Source organism: Triturus cristatus, chromosome 3_2 (genome assembly GCF_964204655.1).
Source record: "Triturus cristatus chromosome 3_2, aTriCri1.1, whole genome shotgun sequence".
NCBI classification, from domain to species: Eukaryota; Metazoa; Chordata; class Amphibia; order Caudata; family Salamandridae; genus Triturus; species Triturus cristatus.
In genome coordinates this window covers 528,327,395-528,352,291 of record NC_140584.1, presented here as the reverse complement: position 1 = coordinate 528,352,291, position 24,897 = coordinate 528,327,395, and the positions used below count along the sequence as shown (strand labels likewise).

Here is a 24,897-nt window from a genome sequence, read left to right as displayed (position 1 = left end):
TCCTTTTGTAATGAGAACCGGCTCAATGATTTTATTAATATAGTAACAGTTGCTAAGGCTATACAGAGTGCAGCACCAGGAAAGGCTCCTGGCCCCGATGGCATATGAGTAATTTAGTACTCTGGATGCCATTAGTCACAAATGTACTCAGAGTAGTCATCAGGGAAACCCGATTAATTAGTGACGAGAATCCATCACAGTACTGATATACAAAAAAGGGGACAGGAAACCTCCCAACATGCTACTGCCCTATTTCATTGTTAGTCTCTACAACAAAAGTATTAGGGCATGTCATTCTGGGAAAACTTCAAAAATGGGCTTAAGCAAACTCATTTTTTCCAAGGTTCAATATGTTTTTTTACTTGCAGTCCTACAAATCAAAAAGCTTTTTTTTACCAAGGTCTCCCATTTTAACTACTAGGTATTTTACTTGAAGACGATTTGACCCTTGGGAGACTCATAAATCAAATAACTCAAGAAAATGGGGACAGTCTGTGACTTAATTTTCAAAAATGCAAGAAAGCTGGACCACAAGTTTATAAAGGAGATGACTCAACTTTATAAGAGTAAATGCCTTGCCATAAGAACCTATGGATCAGGTGTGTGGGGTTATGAATCTCTGGAGAGCCTAGGGCAACTGAGAACAATTTTCTATCTAGGCTCTTATCTATCCCCAAATCTACCTCTAGCTTCATTTCCCACCTTGAACTGGGTATGGGGTTTTTGGAAGAGGTTGTTAAAATGGCTCCACTCTTACTGTGGGTTAAGATATGGAACATCCGTGAAGCCGGCTTCTCTAGGTGTGTGTTGAAGGACTGTTTAAATTTAAGTAACAATAGCTCCATCCCATGGCTGGCCTATGTTAGGAATACTCTTTCTAATTTAGAATTAAGAACACTTTTTGATTTGCCAGATAGTAATGGACCAAAAACAAAAGCCTTAGTAAAGCAAAAATTCCTCTTGTTTAGAGAGGAGGCTTGAATGATGAGTGCTTAAGCTATGACTTCAGTGTTGAATTATATATCAATTTCTACCACTTCTGGAATGAAGCCCTATTTAAAAGGGATAGTAAATCCAAAACACAGATTTTACTTAACAAGGTTAAGATTATCCGAATCCATTTTCTAGTTGCTTTTTCTTTCCTGGATCTTGATTTGCATCTTTACCATGCTGCCCATGTAATGCTTCTTCCACTCAAACTACTGTGCACTTATGCTGTTTTGCAGACCACAGACCGCAACAACAAAAATCCAATTCACAGAAAAACAAATATTGAATTTGAATGTTTTTAGTGTGAGGAGCACCAAAAGGCGTAACGCGCCCAACTGTGAACCTCTGGTCACCCAAGACCAGCACAAAGTCACAAGTTCAGGGACCCAGTTAGGTCTGCTGAACAGAGTACCTTAAATCCTGAGTTGGAGATCTTTTGCATGGCTCTGTAACACAGATGGGTTGCAAAGATGTGGTGAGGCTGCAGGTGCAAGGTCCTGTTGTCTCGACATCGAGGATCCCATCAATGGGACTTGTGATGTGAAGTCCGGCATTGGAGATGAACAGTGCATTCAGGGGGATGCATCGGTTCCGAAGAACTGCGAGGCTGTGATGCGGAGTCCATTGACGAGGCTGCACTCATTGTGAAATGTGATGGCCTGCGCCAGGAATGGATCACACAATGGCGGTTACAATACAGGCTGTGTTGCAGTGCAAGTCTTTTGCGGCAGTCCTGATCAACGCAGTAGAGTAATGCATCGGTTCTGTTTGGGTTTGCGCTGGGCAGCAGAGGAGATGTGTTGGTTCACCTGAATCCATAATGGCTGGCAGAGCACCTTAGGCCCACTTCCAAGGGTTCAGGACTGGGGTGGCACCACTTGACAGGGAAGCTTCACAGATTGCAGAGTCCAGGTGCAAATGCAAGGTTGTTGAAAGCCTGTTATGTCCCTGATTCTTCAGATCAGGAGGCCAGCCAACTATCAATTGGAGTCACTCTGAGTTCTGGATTCCAGTGATGCAGGTCCAGTCCTTCTCTCCCAGGCAAGATGACAGTAGATCAGCACAGCAGGGCAGCAGTTCCTTCAGAGCAGCATTCCAGCAGAGTGACAGTCCTTGCAGCAGCACGGATGCCCTTATTTCTGGCAGAATAGCCACAGGTCAAAAAGTGTAATGAAGTCGTTGTGTCTGTGGTCCTACAGTAAATATTTCCCATTCTATGATATTTATGAGTGGATTATGTTTCGCATTCTCTTTTTCCATTGACTCGATACTTAGATCCTATTGTCGTTTTCTATTCACCACTGAGTATTGGTTTAATTCCAAGTATTCGATACATTTCTTAATTCATTCAGTCTTCTAATAAGGAGTGTTTTAATCATATTTATGTTTGGATATCGCTAATTGAATGAGGATCCCAATAACATCAATCTGCATTTGCACTTTTTTTTCTGGATTTGCAATTGTGACCTTACTCACTTTGTATATATATATAGGTGTAAACATATGATTGCAAGCAGTATTACAATCTGTGCATGTTTCTTTTTATGAAGGTATGTTTTGACTGTTTTGTGAGGACTAGCAGCTCTCAAACAACCATTGAACAATTGTTCTGTTGTAACGGTATTGTTTTCATGGCATATGAATATAACAGGAATTTAGTCCTTCCAATTTCGTGAGCTCACATTTATCAGCCACCTAATTGCAAACAAGTGCCCATTTTTTGTAAAACTTAAAAAGGACTTTTGCTAGGTAGGTTTCATTCCTGTATATTTATTGTAATTGTAATTGATTTTATATTAAGCTTACCCCTGATGAGGCACTGACATGATTTACGGCGAGTAGTTTGCTACTCCAAAATCCTTAGTTTGTGGCAATCCAGTGATGTTGCTAGTTACTGAGATCAGTCATGTGCTCTCAAGAAGAAAAAAAGCATTCCATGCATTTACCCCAGTTTCTTTATGGTAGATTAAACTTAAGACCCGTTAGGTGAGATCATTAATGGGGACTATGTGGTTTAAGATATATGGTGAGATAATTAGTTTGGCTGGGGTTAGGTTGCAGGGATAGGATTTTAAAGGAGACGTTGTATGGAAATTCAATGAAGTCCTCTTGATGAGAGGGGTTGCTGATTTGTCTCCCTGTAGCACTGCCACTTGGTAGATTGTGATGAGGATGTTCCGCTGTCAGCCACCCAATGAGGACCAATAATCGGCAGCCAAACTCACAAATTTGAGATCAGGTTCAAATATATTATTCTCTGGACAATGCTATACAAATAGAGTATTGCAACTCTTAAAGAGATTCAGCCTGACAGGAATCATACAAAAAAATAGCTCGGCGTTGGCTACACAGAACAAAAGCAAAAGAACCTGATGTTCTGAAAATGATCTATGACTTTCCCCTTAATGCATTTAGGAATCAGATAATTGTAGGCACAATCTCTGTAAAAAGAACATTAAAACACAAAAAGACTGACAAATTTAGATAATTTGGTTATTGTTTTAAAGATCCAAAATCAATGCATATAAGTAACATTTTAAGAAACTCAGTCATGAGTCTAACAGCTCGAAATATAAACAACACATCTAGCCAAAGTAAATCTATTTCTAAATAAAAAAATCATCCATAAGAGGATGGTTCAAGAGAAGGGGATTTGTCCGTCTTCCACTAACAAAGGAAGGAAAATGGTTCACAAGAGTTCTCTTAGCATGGACAAAGGGCTTGTCTAATGAATCACAGAGCTTCATATTAAATTACGACCTAGAAGAAAAAGAACGAGTCTCGCATCAGAAAATCTTTTCCTTATTTATTGTTGATGAATTTCTACACTAAGAGCACTGTGATGTTATTGCTGTTGTGTGCTAAGGGTTTCATATCTATTTGTGTACTGTAACTTTACTACAGTCAGGTTGGAGGAGTTAGGTGGTTCTCCTCTCCCCTTTTAGCACCACACCGAACACCTATTTCCAATAGATATTTGAGTGAATATTTCTAGGAGCACCTTCCCTATTGACAAATACCACTACCTTTGCTCTTGATGAGCTATGAAGGACATGTGACTCCTACATTTTGTAACCCTCACTATCTTATGTAGCACATCCTGCAAATTGATTTACACGCAGATGATTTATTGTCAATGTATAAAGTGCATGTGTGATGTAAAGCGCTCTGACACCCTGCATTGGGAGGAGTAGCACTATAAAAGAAATTAAACAAAATTGTGGTATTTAAGTTGTTATTTATGTAAATACTCAGACAAACCAACACATCTTACGTTCTTACAGTGCATGCATATCTCTTATTTATAGGTACTGAACAATGTCAAAAGCATGCCTCTCTTGAGCATCTTTGAAGTACTAACAAGTTGTACACCTTTGTTTCACCACCATTGTATTTGCACCTAGGTGTAAGGCTCTAGATAGCTCACAGCCAGCATACTCTACCAAAAGAAGGCCTGGTGGCCCCTTAACTATGGCTGTTGTTATGGGCGTAGGTGGAGTCTGAAATATGAAAGCCCCCTGCTGCCTGCACCTTGCTGCTTGAAACGAAAGCAGACAATGTGCAGGTGTTGCTGAATGTGTCCACGGGATGGGACGAGTATACCGTATTTCAGTGGGCCCAACTTCTTGGAACAGCGGACGCCGTCCACCCTGTGAAAATAGTGGGTGGACACCATCTACCAGTGTGTACCCTTGTCTTGTTCCCTGACGTCAGCTCTCGTGTTTTTTTAGCTTGCATCTTTTGAAACTAATACAAGGAGGAGCTGCTGTGGCAAGTATCTAACAGCCATGGGTGACGCGGTGAGGTCCCACATGGATGCACCTAATCAGACCCACCGGGTGCCCTGGCCGTGGAGACGTGAAGCTTGTGGTACCTTGTAAAGTCTATTGTTTGAGGGAAATAAGGGCAGCAGAAGCAGCTTGTGTAGTAACTTGGCACTCTGTATGCCCTAGCTGATCCCTGCTTCTTTGGATCCCTGGCCCTTCCTGCGCTCCATGTAGGCGTTCATGTTGTATGAGATGGAAAAAGTAGTGCGTGGGGATTTCCTAGTGAACACCCTTTCAACAGAGGTTAGCTTGTGTGGGTTTGATGTCCTGTTATGTGCTGATCTGGTAGAGCAGTGAAAATCTAGTTTTGTTTTTCATTGATCTGGAATCAGAACATTGAAGAAGTAAGCTATGAGGCTGGTGATTGGGCAGGTGGTGATCCACCAACTTCTTAGTTTAATATAGACCCAGCTGAGGCTATAAAATAGCAAATGGCGGTCTGCCTTGCACCCCATGCATCTCGGATCTCTGTGGCACTGAAGGAGTCGAAGAAGGGCTAGCAAATCTTTTCCACCTCCATCTACTGCTTTCAATGACTGACGCAGGCTTGGAAAGATTCACGTCAGGGAGAAGGTTTCACTTCTTGCTGGCAACAGCTGTCACAAAACCACAGACCACATGGTGTCTTCTCTGCATCCTGTCCTTGAAAGTAGAAATCAAGGCACTCCGATTTTTTGTTGGAGGGGGGGAGAGAGGGGGCGGTGGAGGATAGAGAATCCCAGAAAGTGGGAGGAAACAGAAGCAGAATGAAACAAACGACTTTGAATATTTGGTTGTGGGGCAAGAATGGTGAACAAGGATTGTGTGTGAAAGTGGTATGATGACAGATATATTTTTCATTATTTACGATCGTGTTGCTCAGTTTAGTGTGAATGGTAAGATACCATTTTTTGAGTGGTGAAACGTAATAAGGGAAACAAGATTTTGGGCCCACAAAGTGTTCTTGCTTCACCTTCTTGGGGGTAATCTGATAAATTAACATGAGGGGTGGATGCCCTCTTCTTTCTCAATCCGTATTGGAATTATGTAATTTTCCTTATATATAATTCCTGCCTGCTTTTGTGTATTCGTTAGTGTGATGAGATCATGAACCAGTTTACACAGTGTTAGGGGCGATGTCCTGCTTTTTATAAAAATACTAACATCTTGGATTGTCTTTTTATGGATGAGGGTTTAAAGTGCACCCCAGTCTCAATAGCTCCTGTGGCACCAGTTTTGTGTTGCTTTGCAATTGTTAGCTTTGGATACTTGGGGGTTGCTCCCTTTATATTGCCACCATTCCCTTCCAGTGCCATTACTCCCGCTCCTGCCTTTTGCTTCCCGAAAGCTCCCTTAACTGTGGGGATCGACGAGGCCTTTCACAGCGCCGAGACTTGCTGCTCTGCTTCGTGTGGACCTCCGTCCATATTATATATATTTTCTTCACTTAGAGGCTTCACGGGAGCTGTTTTTGGCACGGACACATTCTTTCTGTTTGTGGTTTTTAAATAATGTATGAAAGGGGTTTTACGTGCATTTCACGTTAAAAATGTACAGTATCAAGTTTCTGTTGCTTGAGTGAAACTTTACAGAGCCACTTGCATTGAGGAGTGTGCCCCTCCAATAGGAGGGAAGATGGATGCGTCTGTGCGTGTGTACGAGAGCGTGTGCTTGGGTATGTGATGGTTCCGTTTTTCGTCGTTCACTGTTCAATTACTGCAATCCTAAGGGTGTCAGTCGCTTCTTTGTTCAGAGATGCATGCCACTGGTATCTGTGGGTGCAAAGGGCAGCTGGGAAAGACCGTAATGCCCAGTGGTGCAGTTATTAATGAAAATTAAGGGGCATATTATCAAGGACCGGCGTTAAAATTATCGCCGCTTTAGCGGCGGCGATAATGAGCTTGATAATATGCTCTATGGAATTCCAATTGAGGCCCAGGTTAGATGTCCTTCACATCTAACATGGGCTTCCATTGGAATTCCATAGAGCATATTATCAAGCTCATTATCGCCGTTTTAGCGGCAGTTTTCTGCCGCTAAAGCGGCGATAATGTGCTTGATAATATGCTATATGGAATTCCAATTGAAGCTCAGGTTAGATGTCCTTCACATCTAACATGGGCTTCAATTGGAATTCCATAGAGCATATTATCAAGCTCATTACCGCCGCCGCTAAAGCGGCGATAATTTTAACGCCGGTCCTTGATAATATGACCCAATGACTCTTAGGGGCATATTATCAAGGGATATTTCACCACTTTTTCGGCACATAGCGCTGAAAAAGCGGCAAATATTTTATCGCCCGATTTACAAGGACACGCTAACAAGCGTTAGTGCGTGTTTCCTTGCTACTTTGCATGTCAGCGATCAATATCGCTAAAGACATGCAAAGTGGGCATTCCTCAGATAACATCATGGGGAAACCTCACTACAACAGCTTTGCGGTATTTACAAGGTTGCCCCAGACCCGCAAAGCGATATTAGAATTCATGCAAAGGCCCCATTATCGCAGGATTTTAACTCCTGCTAAAAATACGGCTTAGCCATCTGTAAAACGGGAGGTGGATTGCATGGCTGAGTCTAAACCTGCCTATTACCAAGGTTTTCTGTATCGTTGGTAAATTATCGCTGCTTTTATGCCGCTAAACCATGTTCTCACCCTCTATCGCTGGATTTCACATCGCCTGGGTGAAAAGCGTTGATAATACGCCGCTAACCTGGCGCAGAAATCCAGCGATAGACGGCGATAATGATAATCGCTAAGCGCGATTTGCGATAATTATCGCACATTCTTGATAATATGCCCCTTGATTTACTGCCGGAGCTTTCATTCGGAAACAGTCACTGCCATTTGTGAGTACGTGTCGCCGGTTCGTCTCACTGCAAGAGCCGTGAAGTGTTTGAAATAAGTCTATATTGTGATCTGATTCATATTCCTGCAAACAATGGCAGCACACAGAGCTCTTCTCTCACAGGCGTCTTTCTGTTTGTGATTTAAGAACCATGAGGCCATGGTTAACCTCCCGCATTTAGAGCTTCGGTGTGTCACATTCTCCACATTTGACGAAATTAAAAATCCTAATGCACTGAAAAATCTGCCACAAGTATCTCATGCGGAGAGTCCCCATGGACCTCACCTGTCGGGTTAGGAGAAACTGACATATTCGTGCATACATTTCAAATATGGCGGTATCACTCTTCTCGTGTGTGAGATTTCCATCACAAAGGGATGCTTGGAGGAAGCGTCTTTGCCATTCTAACACAACTCTTGGCCACCTAGAATTCAAAGCCACGCAGAGTGGCTTTGCGCGGCCTCCTAGATATGATTTAGTGATTTGTGCCGCCGGAGCATCACAAAAAGTGACGCTTCTGCTGCGTAAGGCAAGGAGTTCGTAAATATACCCCCAGGTTTTTAACAGTACCTTACTTGAATGGGTTTGTCAAGTTGCACTGGTTTATATGCGAAGTGGAGCATTGAAATAAGTATGCGGTCATTTTGATGAGCCTTAGCAGCGGTGATATGATCATGACCGAAACATGTTTGTTCTTTGGCTGACTTTTTTGCTTACTTGCCCTACGTTTATGGGTCCAAGAAAATAACAATACCACCTTCAACCACTTCTGTTGCAGTGTTTTATGAGAAGCTTATCCCTCGCAAATTTCAGTTGTTGGCACATGACTTTAAGGCTATGTCTGCCGTTTCTGTGTAAACACAGCTGGTTCTCAGCAGGAAGAAGCACTTGCAAATTGTTATAATAAGAAACCCAGTGAAGCCAAGATGACAGAAAAGAAAAATATGGATTGGGCAAGGATTTTTTTTTTTTTTTTGCTTGCCACCGTAATACCAGGATGATTATATAGGAAAGTCTGTAACGAGTTCTGGGAGCCTTGTGCAATTCTGGCACCGTAGAACTAGAAAGAATCATTTTAAAGTATCATGTCGATGGCTTTCTACTTCCATATCACTCAGAGGAGATTGGCCAGGGTGTTCTTTGCACCTGCGTTTCTATTGTCTGAAGTACGCCCTAGTCTCATGTGGGCTCTTTAGGCCTGCACACAACTTTCTAGCTCGCATTGCATGCATACTTTCGAGGTGAAAGACACATAGTTTCAAAGTGGGCCCAGGCATTATTGTGATGATTGTGTAAGTGAAGAAACTTAAAGGTTATGGGCATACCCGAGAACACCTTCCTTACAGTGCCACCTAAAAGAGTAAATCAAAGGTACCACACTGGGCTCTAACATGGAGATATGGTACTTTTGAGGATGAGCCGCGCCACAGACAAAAATACCTCTTTGCCCAGGGAGTTGATAATCTTCAACCTTTTCCTAAAATGGTTCAATATTAAATGGTGGTAGCGTTGTTGTGGAGGTCAAAGTTGTATGAAGTAGGCAAACGTTGCCAAGTTTGCCACCTTGCAGGAGGAGTTTTCCACGCTGAAAAAAACATGAGAATTATCCAGTGAGTTTTGTGAAGTTTTCTACTGTCAACCTTTTTAATCGCTGCTATTTGTTCTTTAGAAATTTTAAATTTTACTATGTCATGAGGATTGCAAGGTTTTGAGAATAACGTGGGTGAAGAGCAAAAAACTTTGCGCACCGCTCACTTTCGAGCTCCGTCCACACAGCTGTATGATGTGTGACTAAGTCTCCCTCCACACTGCTGTATGATGTGTGACTAAGTCTCCCTCCACACTGCTGTATGATGTGTGACTAAGTCTCCCTTCACACAGCTGTATGATGTGTGACTAAGTCTCCCTTCACACAGCTGTATGATGTGCTAAGTATCCCTCCACACAGCTGTATGATGTGCTGACTAAGTCTCCCTCCACACAGCTGTATTATGTGCTAAGTATCCCTCCACACAGCTGTATGATGTGCTAAGTATCCCTCCACACAGCTGTATGATGTGCTGACTAAGTCAGTAGCAGCTCTACTTTACAGAGAACCAGACGCAAACTGAGAAAGAAAACATATTGCTCTAGTGATTAAAAAGGAGAATGCAGATAACTGTTAAATAGCTTCCGGTAGTCGTGCCTGCACCATCCATTACAATAAAAGAAACGATAACAGCAATTTATATAAGTAAGAACAGAAATATATGAGAACTCTTGGAAGAAGATAACATTTCTTAAACTAACTGCTATGCCTATCTCAAAATAAACGCTGACAAACCAATCGGACTGAGGACAATGAAGAAGCTTAAAGTTTATAGAAGAAAAAATGGCAAAGCTTGATATTTGTGAAGCATTTGAAATTGCCCCACAGAACTATCAAAATGATGGAAGAAGGACATGGTTGAACACTTCCGCTCATGCAGAAAAAGGCACGTACTGAGCTGAGCTGTAAATACAGTTTGAAAGGGAGGCAAGAGGGAGCCTTCCAGGAAAGAATCAGCAAGCTTCAGGTAGAATTGAACTTTGGCCTATAATGTCTTGTATACACAGTTCAAGTGTGTAAGTAAAGTAAAATGAAAAAGAACAACATTGTTACAGAAATATGTCGTCAAAATTAATATTCCAAGCAAAAGGTTTTAATTTCAACTAGATGAGCATGCCAATCATTTGTTGTCTGGTGTGTTAAATCATATTTACAAGTTAGGTCTGTGATCGAGAATTGCACCCTTGTTCAGTGGACACATTCTTGGTCCATGCTGTGTCCAGTCAGAAACCTTTCTTTAGGCTGTCCCCTCTTTTACTAGTTGCTTGTCATGCTCTTATCTCCAGAGTTTCTTCAGCAAACTGCACAAATCTTGTAGAGGCTCTCGGACTAATTTTACTTAGAGCAGATTTTCACAAACTGGGGGGTCCTGAGCCAATCTCTGGTGGGTAGAAAATCCAAGGAATAAATAAAGATGCCTTTAAATTCTGTATTTACTCTGTCACGTTTGATGAACTTGAAAGACAGAAGTCAAATGTCAGGCTATGTCTTTCGACATATTGCTGCTTATGTTTTTTAACATCAAGATTGGTGTTTACAGACCCCTCTCGCTTTGCAGTTGGAGAAGGAAAATTACTGGGAGTTGAAAGGAAGGCTGTAGGGTGTACTTTTTTGTAGCACACGACAAAACTTAAATATTCAACTGTTAGAAAAACAAAAATGAAGCACATTGTTTTGTATTTCTAAAGTGTGATGGAAACAAACATTTTAATAGGATCAAAACAAAGCATGACACTTTACTTGGTGATTCACAAAGATAAGTATTCGCTGATATCCAATTTCTACATATTATCATTTGTGTGCAATATAGTTTCATCAGTAAACCGGTATGTCTCTGCAAATGTAGTGGCCATTTCATGGAACAATGTGCTGTCTGTAAATGACAGTGTGCTACCACACTATTTAGTTACATTGAAAACTGCCTGCCTAATGTCCATTAAAGCTAGGTGGGTCACAAAAGCTTCAGCACTTTTTAGAGGGCCCTTGAAGGATATGTAATCATAGTCACTTAAAACGTACAATCCAAGAACTGATTTCATCGTGTGTTTCCTTATGCCAGCACACAACAAGCAATGCAAAAGGATAGGGACATACTTGCTACTGGTCCATCTATTTGAGGTCAATAAAATGAGTACCATTAATTGAGTTGGGTAACAATAAACATCTGTTATTCAGTGCCAAGATGCCTATGGGTGAATGTGTGCTTTACAAATACACAATATGTTATGTTATTGTCACAAAGTATTTATCATTTTTATGGTTGGTTCACCTGCTGGATGGGTGATAACTCTATCCAAATGTTTACTTTGTGTGGGAAGGACCTGCTGCTCTTTAGTTTGTATCTCTTTTTTCTTAACTAAGGCATTGTAGAATCATATGATTCTTGCTACAACCAGTGTTTTCATATCCTTATTTGCTCTTATAGTGGCTTGTACACTGTCTGTCTCAGATTTCTCACCTGACATCTTCTGTCATTCATGTCAAGCTTGGCAGGGAAGCATTCTAGTCTTTTCGCTCTTTCATTAGAGCTTCAAATTTTATTATGCTTCTGTTTCTAATGGCAGTGACACATGTGGGACGAAGTGTGAATGTGTTGTATGAGTAAAAGCCATTTCTTCTGTGTTGCCAGAAAGACCTTAGGGCTAGATGTTAGTAATGTTAATGTGGTCACAGATGGCCTGATTTGCAGTATCAGGCAGTTTGTGACAGCAAACATTTGTTTTCCTATGTTCAACACCCAAAATGTAATTCCTTAACAAGTTAGCATATCAAAATGTGGGTATGCAACCTAAATTTATTTTGGTATTTGGTAGGGTCGTGTTTAGGGCATCCCTTCAAATAAAGATTCTGAATCATATGTCTTAATGTTTGGAAACTGGAATGTGGTTGCACAAAATCTATACTTTACTGACAAATAGAAAGGGGTCCCTTGTTCAACCCTTTCCCTTTGTGAATGCAAAAAAAATGTTGTTTAAGAGAAGGTAGTGGTTCAGATGACCACTGCATCTTCTTAAACGCACAAATAAAGACAAAGAAAATGTTCTTTTTAAACACAGACCCATTAACTTTAGGAGAAATAGGGTGCATTTAGAAATAAAAGATTGCTTTATTAGAAAATAATCACAGACAGGGTGGTCTGCTAACCCCAGCACCCCAAAATCACTGTGATGGCTGTAATTCCTAATGGTTCCAAGTTGCGAGCTACCTCATTAACATTCATGAGGCAGGACTGATTTGCAACCCACTACATATAGGTAGATTAAAAAAAGTTTCATACATTAGGAACAGAGAATTCCTAATTGCAATTCAGAAAAAATCGTAATTTGGAAATCGATATTCTCACTGTTGACCCTTATTTATTTACTGCTCATCTCATAGGACTACCAAGACGGTGGAAGGCATGGACAGCCAGACCATTTTGCTTTTTACTGTGCATAATCTTGTCACTTTGAGTATGTTGGCCAGTCCTCAATAGGTGGCTTGTGAGGTCTTGACATCTAATTTATCAAAAATGTTCCAGGACTCATCCCTTCTTCACTCTTGGAGATTACTAGTATGTGTACATACACACTAGTTTTCTTTCTAGTCTTTCTGGGCAGCTTTCTACTTGTGAGTGCCTTCCCAGTCCCATTCAAAACCTCATCAAATTCTTTACCATTGACCAGTAATGCTGTACCTTTATGTAAACTTATGGTCTAAGATTGCCTTTTATCCATCCCACTGTTTCTCAGCTTGGTAACTACTGCAGTAGAAGTATCTATTGTTTTTATTTAAGTTTTCAGCATGTTGCTGTAGTTTTGTGGGGTCTCAATCCTATCATCACCTATGAGCACCAGAATTACTTGAGAGTGTGTTAATTATTTCCCTTCCATTTGGGGTCCTCTACATGAGAAATATGTGTTGGTATGAAGTGGAGGTCATATGTGGCCCTGCCTTATTCCATTGCTGCCTTCTTTTGCCCATGTTGCATCCTTCAGTAGGTCAATAACTGATCCTAACTGGAGAGACAAATCTTTAAGAATAGCCACAGACATGTGTTCAATTTCTGCATCACATTATGCCAAAAGGGCTACCGTTCATGTGTATCTATTTGAAGAGTAGTTAACCTATGCAGAGCTTCATCTTGCACGTCTTTCCCTTGCCCGCTGACAAATATATTTCTGACTATAAAATTGCAAATATCCCTCTTGCTATGTTAGTTTTTGGTGTGGTGTGTAACACCTATAGAGTCAATGACTGGATGCTGAGAACGCTGACAAAGTCTCTTGAAAACTCCCCTAGATTACCCAGTGAAAAGGTGACTCTTCCCAGTAGTACAGTGCCATTGGGCACAGAATATTATACATGTAAGATGTCAAGTGTCTCCTTCAGAGGTAAAACCCCACCATGGGAAAATAGCTCCTTTGGCAATAAGGTAAAGTTAGCACTAGAGAAACCAGCAAAAATACACATTTCTACTGTCTCCCAGAAGGAGAAGATTCCAAAAGGAAAAAGATCAACCTGAGTGTAGCACAAACCAGCGACAAAAATAGCAGTATTTGGTGAAAACTGCAATGAAAAATCTGAGAATTAATTGCTTTTTGACTCATGTTCCTCTCATGGAGTCTACTATACCAACAGGTACTGACATCACAGGAAAAGAGTTTACAGCATCTTGAAATGGTAGACGTAGATTTGCTCCAATAGACATATTACTATTGTGGTAAGGGTTATTTGGAAGATTTCTTTCCTCCAGTTCCCAGGAGCAAATTGTGTTCGTTTGACGATGAAGGCGCCGAGGTATGACATCCGGCACACTCTTTGGGAACGGCCCAGACAGAAGGAACACCCAATAGCAGTCTGAGCTTGGCAACACACTGAAGGAGAGTGCATGGAATCATTCTTCTACTTCTCAACCCTCACAGTCTCAGGTGAGCTCTAGTCTGTCCTTGTACAGGTCCCAGTGGGAATGTAACATAGGGGTACTCTTCTGTAACCTTTTTATCGAAGAGCCCAGTGCAAGAGAAATCAAAGCCACTCCTGCTCTCTGTACTTTTACTGAAATGCTCGCGGTTCCATTGAAGGGGACAAATCATCTTTTTTGCATGGCGGAGATGTAAGTCTCTGCATGCAGAATGCTAATGGCCTGATGCTGTACATATTTCTATTGCTTATTTAGCGAGAGAAGCTGTTTCATAGAAAACCTTGTAAATGTTCTGTAGGCCAAAGGAAGCAGTTTTTGAGTGAATAATGCATTTTCTATTAGCATCAGATTGAATTCGCCGAATAGAAGCCTGTGGTCTTGTGCTTTAACATTTGTTTTTATACGTTTTTAATGGTTTTCATTCATTCTAAGCGCCAGGATGCCCTTTGGGTGACAGTCATTGCGCTATACAAGTATATCTATACATACATACATACATACATTTGAAAAATGCGCTCTGCCGTAATAAACAAATTAGGAAAGCATTATTTGAATGCCTTGTAATGACAGGGGCCATTACGCTGATTGGTAAGTGAAAGCAGACCAGGGCCAGCAGAGCACAAGGCATGGTTAAGTCTACCAGCATTTTAATAACATTAATGATTTTTAGAGGAATTCAGAAGTGAGAAGTAATGTGGTTTAAATCATCTTATGGTGTTACTACTAAAGCTTTTGTAAGTCAAAGGAAATTGAAAATAAATTAAGTGCTCTGGAAGATGGCAAACATTTGTGCATGGCATAGGGAATGGAGTTTGGTCCTGAGAGTGCCGGTTGTGTTTCTGATATGGTAAACGTCAGTGACAGAGGCATTTTGTCCTTGTTTGTATTTAATGTAATTAATTCCTATATTTATCAGACAGTTGCCCTCCAAATAAGTCTGCTAGGCTAGGTAAAATATAATAAAAGCAATATTGAATAAGTGTTACAATTTTGTTTTGTCAAATCAAATAAACTTTATTTGGTTTCATGTGACAAAACCATAAAAGCACAAGGTAGAATATAATGCATACTATCCACACGTGAACATACCAGATTTAAACATAGTATATACAATATAAAAATATATGCAATTTAAAAATATATAGTTACCAAATTTCCACAAACACACATAAAATACCTGCTAAACAACGCTCTGGATGGTGCACTAAGACCTTGCGCTTAATCAACTTGCTAGTCAAATGGCTAGTGGAGCAAGGTTAATTGCATAGTGCCGGGAATAATGACAATGGTCAGGCGAGTTAATTACAACTCGCCCTAAGCCTAATTGCGGATTTTAAAAAGTTGAGATCATAAAATCAGTGTTACCCTTCAACATTTGAAGAAATATAAAAGCGGGTCGTACTTGTCTAAAATTGGCCTGTTTCAAAATAGGAACTACGTTTTGACTACATGCCCCTGATTTAGTTTTCCTTCTACTTAGGTCAGAAAATACTTGATGGTGTGTAGTTCCTATAAGACCTACATTGGATCTGTACGTTTAGACAACATACGCTATGACTGGTATCCAGACTGATTCCAGACATCTCCACCAGGTATGTGAGCCTGTGTACCAGCTAGCTCACAATGCCACTATAACCTCCTCTTACCAAGGAGAGAATAGTTCTTGACAACTACCGAACATGACAACCCTGATCCACCAGGACCGTGGAAACCGTAACCTACTTTTCGCTCAGTCACTCGTGCTCAATTGTTCGCAGAGAGATACACAGAATAAACGGTTGGGATGTTTTCATAAGCATTTATTGAACAGTTGTTATTGTAGTGTAACATAAGTGTACTGAAATCACCAATAGACAGTAGCATAGATAAATGAGTAGCAGCACTAAGAAAGTAAACAGATGGTAGGTTTCTACCATTTTGCTAAGATCATTACCACAGGCAAGTATATAAAAAACATGGCAGTAAAATGCGTACTCCTATGATGCAACCCTAACTAGATGTACCTAAGTGCACCTAGCATGTGAGTAGGTGTACGGCCAAGAATCGCTCTAGGATAAAACTAACCTCATTACCTGATGTGAGACTGCAGGACCCTGTTCTGGTCTTGAGCTGAGCACCCTGCAAGGGATGTCAGACCGCTGCGAGCTGGAGTATCTGCATGCAGGAACCTCAGCGTCTTGCGTCAGTGTGTCGGCCGGGAAGTCCTGATCTCCTCTGACTATCTCAGCAATATCTGATGTTTATATACCCAAGGGGTTCTACCTTGCTGTGCCAGTGTTGGACTAAGGATGACGTCGGGAATGAACTTTATACATTGTTATTATGCAGGAGATGGTGGTCCTGCTGTGTTTCCAAGAAACTAAGAATACTCATGCATAATTTATGAGGCCAGTGTTCAGGGAAAACCCTATGTACTGCGTGTAGTGTTGTAACTAGGTAAAAGGTCAGTCCCTCAAATCCGTTATGTATGTAATACAGGAGAGAATGTAGGTGGAGCTCATGATGTTACCCGGACCTATATCGGGGTACCTATATGAAATCTAACATTAATTTATTTATTACAATAACATACATTAGTTCTATTTTCCACCAAGAGAGGTATACATTCACAGCAAAAATGTTGCTTAATAGAAAAATCTTACATGATATGACTCCTTTTTGGGATGTTAAACAAATCTAGAAAGTTTGTAGACTCAAGGACTCATGTGAATGGTATATTGGACTTTGCCATTTATTTAGACGTATTTTGATAATGATCTTCACTTTTATCAGCGTTTTGCAGATATCTCACATTTTTTAGAGCTTCAGTTGTTTGCAGCCATTTGAAAGTCAATCTCGATGCTACTGATGACCAAAGATAATAAAAAATAATTTCATCAAAGATTGTGAGAAACATTCTAATTAAAGGTTTCGATTTTCTGGTGTAAATGCGGTAATAAGACATGCAAAGTAACACCGAGCATCCCCTCTTGTGGGTTTCATGTCATTATGAGGATTGTAGAAAATATCATAACGCATAGTCACAAGGGTGTTAATTGTGAGATTTGGATTATGAACCCAAATTGTTAGTGACATTTCCTTGATTACATAATGAAAGAGGGGAACTCGCACAAGATTTAGCAAACTCTCGGTTTTATCTTCAGCTATATAATTTCCCGAAAATGTAATATTCCTAGTAGGAGAATTTTAGCGCTGATACGATAAGTGTTTAATTATGTAAAGAACGTTTTTGATCATGTGAAACAATGGGCTGTAGGAGAATATTTTAATGGAGTTTTTTCAAAATACATTTGTACAGTTCCCCAGTCTATGTCTTATAGAATGACTGTATAGCATCTTCCATCCTAGTCCTCGCTAATATGCCCTGTTCTTCTGTCAGAAGAAGGTATGTACTGAATTCCTGATTAAATAATCAAAAGGCACAAAGAAACAAATGGAAAATAGACAAAGAACAGCAACATGTGCTATTGGGCGACCTTGTCAGTGACAGCAGAATGGCTGTAGCTCAACTAACACTGTAAAGGTTTGTAAACTAACTCTTTAAATGAGAGATGTTTTAGGGGCATGGCCAGGCACTGAATATAGAGGAGGCTATTAGAGTGAGCTCCCACTGCTGAATTACAGTATTGCAGAGTAGCCCACAGGGGTACTCATCTGCAATTCAATGAAGTCTGCACAGAATCAGCAGACAACAGGGACTAGAGTACTGGCTCTCAACTGAGAATGCCACACTCATATAAATGAAGGATTAACTGGGGTCCATCTTCAACACTCAAATTTACTTAAAAACGTGGCTGACAGTATTGATGTGACTGTTTCACTGACAAGATCACATTCATTAGGATGCTTCTTTCTGCAACTTGAACCCAATGTTGTTCCACCACTTGGGGTAATATTCCAACCCATCGTTTTCCAAGCAATTTCTGGAGTGGGCTTCACCATGCAGTTCAGGATGGACTGTTTCCATGAGAAGGAGGGTATGTGCTGATTTGTGGAAAGTGGGCCCATGCCTTGAGTGGCACAGTGGGCAAAAAACCCCAAATGATTGCCAGTGGTCATACTGTTTGCAAGCTTGCTTACCATTGCCTTATGTGTGTCAGACAAACTGGAAATTTCCCTGAAATGTATACATCTACGATTCCAAACCCTTTTCAATAATGGGTTCTTTTTGGTAAATTTAGTAAGTGTTTTTGTAAGCTTATGTTCATTTGTTAAGTGTCATTCACCTAAATCATAGAATACCCGAACCCTTTCCTAAATAGATTCAGAAACCACGAGAACGAAATGAATTTAGAAGTAACATTTCAAACAAAAGCGTTTGCAAAAATGTTTTATTGCTTTCTAAATATCTGTTGCTATTAATACAGTTGGTTACTGCAAAGCATGTTTCTATAGGGTAAGAACACCCTATGCTTCAGCTGATGCATTTAAATAATTCATAAGTCTTTCATGAAATCTCAATTATCTCTCAGGTGACACCAACACACCTTCAACTTTACATATGTTTAGCTTTTGTCATACACAGCTTTAACAGATATTGTCTGCATCTTGAATTGGGTTATCAATCTAATCAGCCTTAACAGCTTTGCAATATCATAATGAAATTCTTGAAATATATTAACAAGGATAATAGCTATAGGCTTAAAGGCATGCAGGAGTTAGAATCCGTTTAGTCGTCTTACCCAGTGGGGACAGAGCAGTTGAAGGGCATGTGCCTACATGCATGCGTATTTTTTTTAACATTTTTCTTCCAACAATGCTTCTTGAAAACAAACTATAACTCTGCTTCACCCAGGTTTGCTAAATTTGTCTTGAAACCATTAAAAATCTTTGACTAAGTGACATTTAGCCAGAGCTTGTTCTGGTCTGTGCAATTAATTAATTTTTGTAAATTTTTGTGTGTTGAGATTTTTTATCATTCTAACAAATACATTCATCTGTGGCATAAATTGATGTTTCTGTTCTCTGGTTGATGACTTATTAAGGGCAAGGCTGTGGCAATTCTCTATGCGAAGTAGAATGCTTGTGGCACTCAAAATGCACCCATTCTACTTCTTGTGAGTTCACATTTGCTGAGCTACACCAACAAGCAAATGGTTCATTATTAGCACAAAATCTGTATTAAAGTCGTCCTGCATTCTTACATTTGGAAATTAGCACACTAACATTTGAGGAATGATTATTAAACTCTAAGCATGTAATTGTCTAAAATCCTGGACTTTAGGACTGCTCTGGTTGAAAACCTAAATTCCAACGGAACAGTTGGCTGCATGACATTTCATAACCTCAAATATATCTGGACAAATATCTAAAATTTGCATTTGGCATAATAAAATGGAATGGCCTTTGCTATTTCGGGATTTCGGCAATGTTTTATATTGGCAAAGATCAAAACCTGCTAATCCCATGCTGAAAACTAGTAAGAAATCTGAAACAATGCATATATCATAACATTTTATAAAGGTATGGCATCAATTTCCAAGAAGGCAACTTTCAGTACTAAGAGATCGAGGTCTGCATTATTTTATACTTATCCTCCTTAAATCTTACTACCTGTGCAGTGTTAGTGGATATGGTGGAATCTAAAATATTATCACGCCATTCTGTTCACTAGGGCGGTAAAAGAACCTTTAATCAACCACCTGCACCATTTACTCCCATAGAGGGTTGCCAACTGAAAAGGTTATCTGTGGCATAGAGAGGAAGCTTCTCCATTCGGTTTGTAAGGTTCAGATTAGGATGGGGAGGAGAACTGGATTATGTAAATTATGTTGTGATATAAAATTAAGTTGATTGATCAACATATTAATTGATCACATACAAAGACATAGTTAGAAACTCTTGACAGGCTGAGTATTCACTGAAACCAAGATGAAGTTTCCATTTCACCCAATATCCATGGAAGTGACTAGGCGAGAGTTGTAGTGTTATAAAGTTGGGATATGTGGCAGTGAAATAAATACAATCCATCATTCTCTATTATGAGAGAAAGTGGAAGAAGCTATTGTTATTGAGTGCATTTGATTATTCACTGCAGTCGGAATTGTGCCCCACTGCCCCAGGGCTTTTGGTACTCTCCTAGAATATTGTGAGTCTTCAGAACCATGTTTTAACAGTGATGTTCATTCTTTGATGATTATGAGAATAATTATTAGCTCTCAGTGACCATAACTGTCATTAAAATATTCTTTCAGAATTTGAGTAGAGAGAAAATGGAAGTTAGATGTAGCTATTAGAACCGACAATTAAGGAGTGTTTTCATACTCTTAATATAATGATCATCCAGTTTTCCTTGATGAGTTTAGCAAATCCAAGCTATGTAATATCATCATAAAGACCTAATTTATTACCATAGCTGTAAACTACGTTTGTCTCACTAAGGCAATACTGATCGACAGACAGCACAATTATCCAGAACATTTAATCATCTGCTAAAACACAAATTAATGATTATGTCATCACTAATATGGTGACCGAAGACCAAAGGGTTGAACATGTTTGAATCTTCTAAACCAACAAAACTGATGGGAGAAACAAACATTTATAATATAATTCACTGTCAACAACAGATGGTTGTTAGAAATGGGATTTGTGGTTGGCTAGGGCTTGCGACTAAGCCAGGCAGAAGCCACCACTCTAGTCAGGGCAAGGGAGTTACACGCTGAAGATAACCCCTGCTCACCCCCTTGGTAGCTTGGCACGAGCAGTCAGGCTTATTCCAGAGGCCATGTGTAAAGCATTTGCACAACACACAAACAACAGCAACACACTAGGCACACCACAAAAGGAACTCCACACAAGTTTATATATAACAATAGCCTTTGTTTTATCCAAAACACATTAGAATAGTAATCCCACAATATACACTGTGCCAACTGGCACTAGGCAGTATTTAAAGGGGATTATATACAGGACCAGGCCAATCGGGCCATGGTCAGAACCATCAGAATGCAGGTATTAAATATAAAACACAACCAGTAACTACTGGTACCATAATGATACCATCCTAAAATATCATAACATGACATTAGGCATAACCACATTAGGTCCAAACCTCATTAGCATAAATGCATTACGTATTAGGCCTCACCAGCATAAACACATTATGTAATAACGTCGTAAGCATAAACACACTATGCAATAACATTAAGCATAAATCACCTTAGAGGCATAAATCACATTAGAGGCAAACATCAGGGTGCATAAATCACATTTATCATAGGCACCACATACATCACATTAGGGCCTGGCGCCCTACCATCCTAATTCTGACCCCCTGGCCAACTGGTCTTCTCAGAGGGCTCAAATGCCCTATGTCCCAAATGTCAGGGCCGCTGCAGCAGAATTAAAAGTGGTCCCCACCCTGGGTCCCCACTGGGACTCCTAGCAATGAACTGGCCTAAACGTTGCAGCTGCCGCTAATTGCGGTGCAGCTGTAAAGAAAAATGTGGCCACTGGCACTCACTGTGCCCTCTGGATGGGTCCCCACTGGGACTCTCTAAACAAACGTGTCCCACGATGCAGTTGCCTGCTATGGCAGCACAACTGAGGTAAATAAATACAGGAACAGCACCTCAGTGCCCTCTGGACCCCCACTGGGGCCTTACGAACAAATTAAGCCAATCATTGTAGCTGCCCTCTATCAGACGGGGCAGCTGTGAAAATAGCCAAAAAGAAGTGGCACGGGCATCACTGTGCCCTCTAGACCCCACGGGGGTCCTGAAAACAATGCGCCCCACGTTGGAGCAGCCCGCTCTCCTGCGGGTCCGCTCAGGACATTAGGCACCGGCAATGTGCCTCGACAAGGGGCCTTGCCTGCATAAATAGAGCCCCCATTCACCGGGGCTTTGCAGGCTCTTCTCCGCTCTTCCTAAGGCGGGCTCCTGACAGCCTGAGGAGCCCGTGAGGCTCCCTTGCACTCTCCGTGAGGCTCCGGATGGCTTCTCTAGCTTCTCCGGTGGGCGAGACTTCCACTTGCTGCCCCGCTGGCCTCAGAGGCCCCGCCCACAGTCAGGCAAGGCCGCATGGCTTCCTGTGCCAAACCGGGCCACGGCGGTGACTTCTCTTTGGCGCTGCAGTGCGGGGTGGGCACCCGCCTTAAAAGAAAGCATAAAGCGGGGAGGGCATCCGCTCGAGCATCACAAATGCTGGGTGTGCACCTGCCTTAAAATAAAGCATAAAGCGGGGTGGGCACCCACTCAAAAGTGGCAAATGCGGTGGAATCCTGCTCCTATCGGCATCCTGGTGGGGGAATTCCCACGTAGGGATTCCCTCTAAGTAAGTTGCAGCTCCGTGCTGCAGAGCCCACGTGCTCTTCTTTGGCAATTTGAATGTAGCGCTCACGAGGCGCTGGATACAAAAAGTCCTTAGAGGGGAAGGGGCAAAGCTGGGCCCAGGCAGGCCAGCACACCCTCCAGTAGGGTGGCAGTCCCTTGTGGCGGATCCTCCGGAGGCCCAGCAAGCCCCCCAAGCACAGGAACAACTCAACAAACATGGGATCACAGCCCCTACATTTATACTCTGTTTTCCTTTGTCTGCAAAGCACAGGGCTTGGGGGGAACCAGTCCCAACTGGTTCTGGGGTTTTTTGGAGCACTCTGTTCACAAGTCTCCTCTTCCCCTTTGTCAGGTGGTGGCTTGGTGATCAGACACACAACGGGCGGCGGAGCCAGCATTGTACAGGCTAGGCACAGAACTATTCAGGGACCAGGAAATTCTCCTCCCACTACAACAAATGCAGATGTCCCATTCAGCCTAGTACCGACTCACCCTGCCCCTCCTGGAGCCACACACACACCTCACCAGCCCCTGTTACTCAAAAGCCAGACATGCAATTCACATCAGGCAGGCAGACACATAGCAAACAGAAATGCCAAATTCTAAAAGTGGCACTTCTAAAATAGTTATAATACATCTGCGCACACCATTGCGTAGCATTTATTATTACTATTCCAAACATACCAAACTTGACCACGCTGCTCCTCTCATATTAGGGATTACCACTGAAACACTTATCAGGGAATCCCCAATCTATTCCTTTTAGAGGGCAGCCTCACAGTAGTGAGAAACCAAAATGGCTGTTTGTCACTACCAGGACATGTCACACACTTAAGGTACATGTCCTCTGCTGTGAGAGCCGTCCTCTTTTACAAAGGTTGTGTCAGAGGAGCAGACTGAAAATTATATTTTAGAGATGAACCAAGGCAAACCAGTTCTGAATCTTAGATGGTAGATCCATATTCCCAGTCTGGAAAATGTCTTTAAAAGTGGGACTAATACTTGCCTACAGTTCTTCTTGAACAAGGGAGTACTCCACATAGTACTGGAAGAGCTGCTGCGTGACCAGGGCTGGTATCTGTCATGACAGCCAGTCTCCCTGGGGTGAGTGGACATCACTTGAAGTCTACAATGCTTGCTGGAGAAAATGAAGTTCTGCCGAGCACCTAGAAGGATGCTTGTCTGCTCAAAGAAGGAAGGACAGTGGCTTGCATTGTAGGAGAAAACACCTGCTGTATTCCTGGTGTGAGGAACATGCAGAAGATGCTGTCTAAAGTACTCACTGTGAAAACTTGCATTGGAATTAAATTCCTGCATATGAATGTCAGCATGGCAACCCCAACACTTCAGTCCAACTCTCTTGCTTCATTTTAGTCTAAAGCTTTTATCATTAATTGTATTTATCTGAGCTATGATTTGGGGTATATTAATATCACAATGAGATATCTGATTCTAAGGTATGTTGGTGTTTCACTGGCTAGGTTCCTTGGGAATGAAGCTGGAGCAAAACCATGCTTTTAGGTTTTTTTCGCTTTACACTAGGGCAATCAGTCAATGGTGTACCTTGGTTGGTCCTAGTGCCAGGGCACACTGTGGAGTAGCTGTGAGCTTTATTAAATTATGTTATTTATTGATTAGAGGATCTATTACTGTGGAAAAGTAGGTCTGTTATCTTGCCATTCACTCCGCCATTTTGTGCTATACCCTTCATGACTGACCTTCTCTCTGTATCACAGACACTCTGGAGCTCCACTTTTGACCTCCCACATTCCTGCACGGATGCTCACACCCTGTTCGTGCTTTGACCTACCACAAACTGACCAGCCCATGCTCAACTAGTCGGACAGGGAGTTTCCCAGATGTTTATCGTCCTCACCCTGCACACTATGCGCTGCAGGCGTCCAACAGCTACCATCTGCAGGCCTATCTGATTGACCTCTGCTTGAAGTGTAATCATTCCTCTCGCCTGTGCCCTGCAGGGGTCCAACAACTACCATCTGCGGACTTATCCGATCGAACTTTACTTGTCGTATAAACATGCTTTTCGCCTACACCCTGCAGGGGCCTCACCGCTACCATCTGTGGACTTATCAGATTGACCTTTGTTTGACATATAATCATGCCTTTTTCACCTATGCCCTGCAGGGGCCAAACAGCCACCACCTACTGATTGTATCAGAACTGACCATTGCTTGTCTGTAAATTATTGGTGTTTGTTACTGTTCACCTAGCACGCACAGGGTGGGGATGAAGGGTATATAAGGTGCAGAACCAAAGCACTCAGCAGACTGCCTCCTCAGACAGCTATGGGTGTCTGTTGTTGATGCTTTCTCTCTCATGAGATTGTAATAAATATCCTTTCTCTCCGTGCTCCAGTGTTGGTCTCAGTTTGTATTCCGGACCCGTGGACTATAGGGTGACCCTGCACCTTTGGAAGGTCCCCCAAAAGACCCCCAAATCCACAATTAGTCTTCCACTGGGC

General features: G+C 41.5%; 1 protein-coding gene across 2 annotated transcripts in view; it reads left to right on the top strand.

The window, feature by feature from the left end:
- SPON1 (spondin 1) overlaps positions 1-24,897 on the top strand; it is a 1,174,735-nt gene that overhangs the window by 187,343 nt on the left and 962,495 nt on the right. The window lies entirely within an intron of this gene.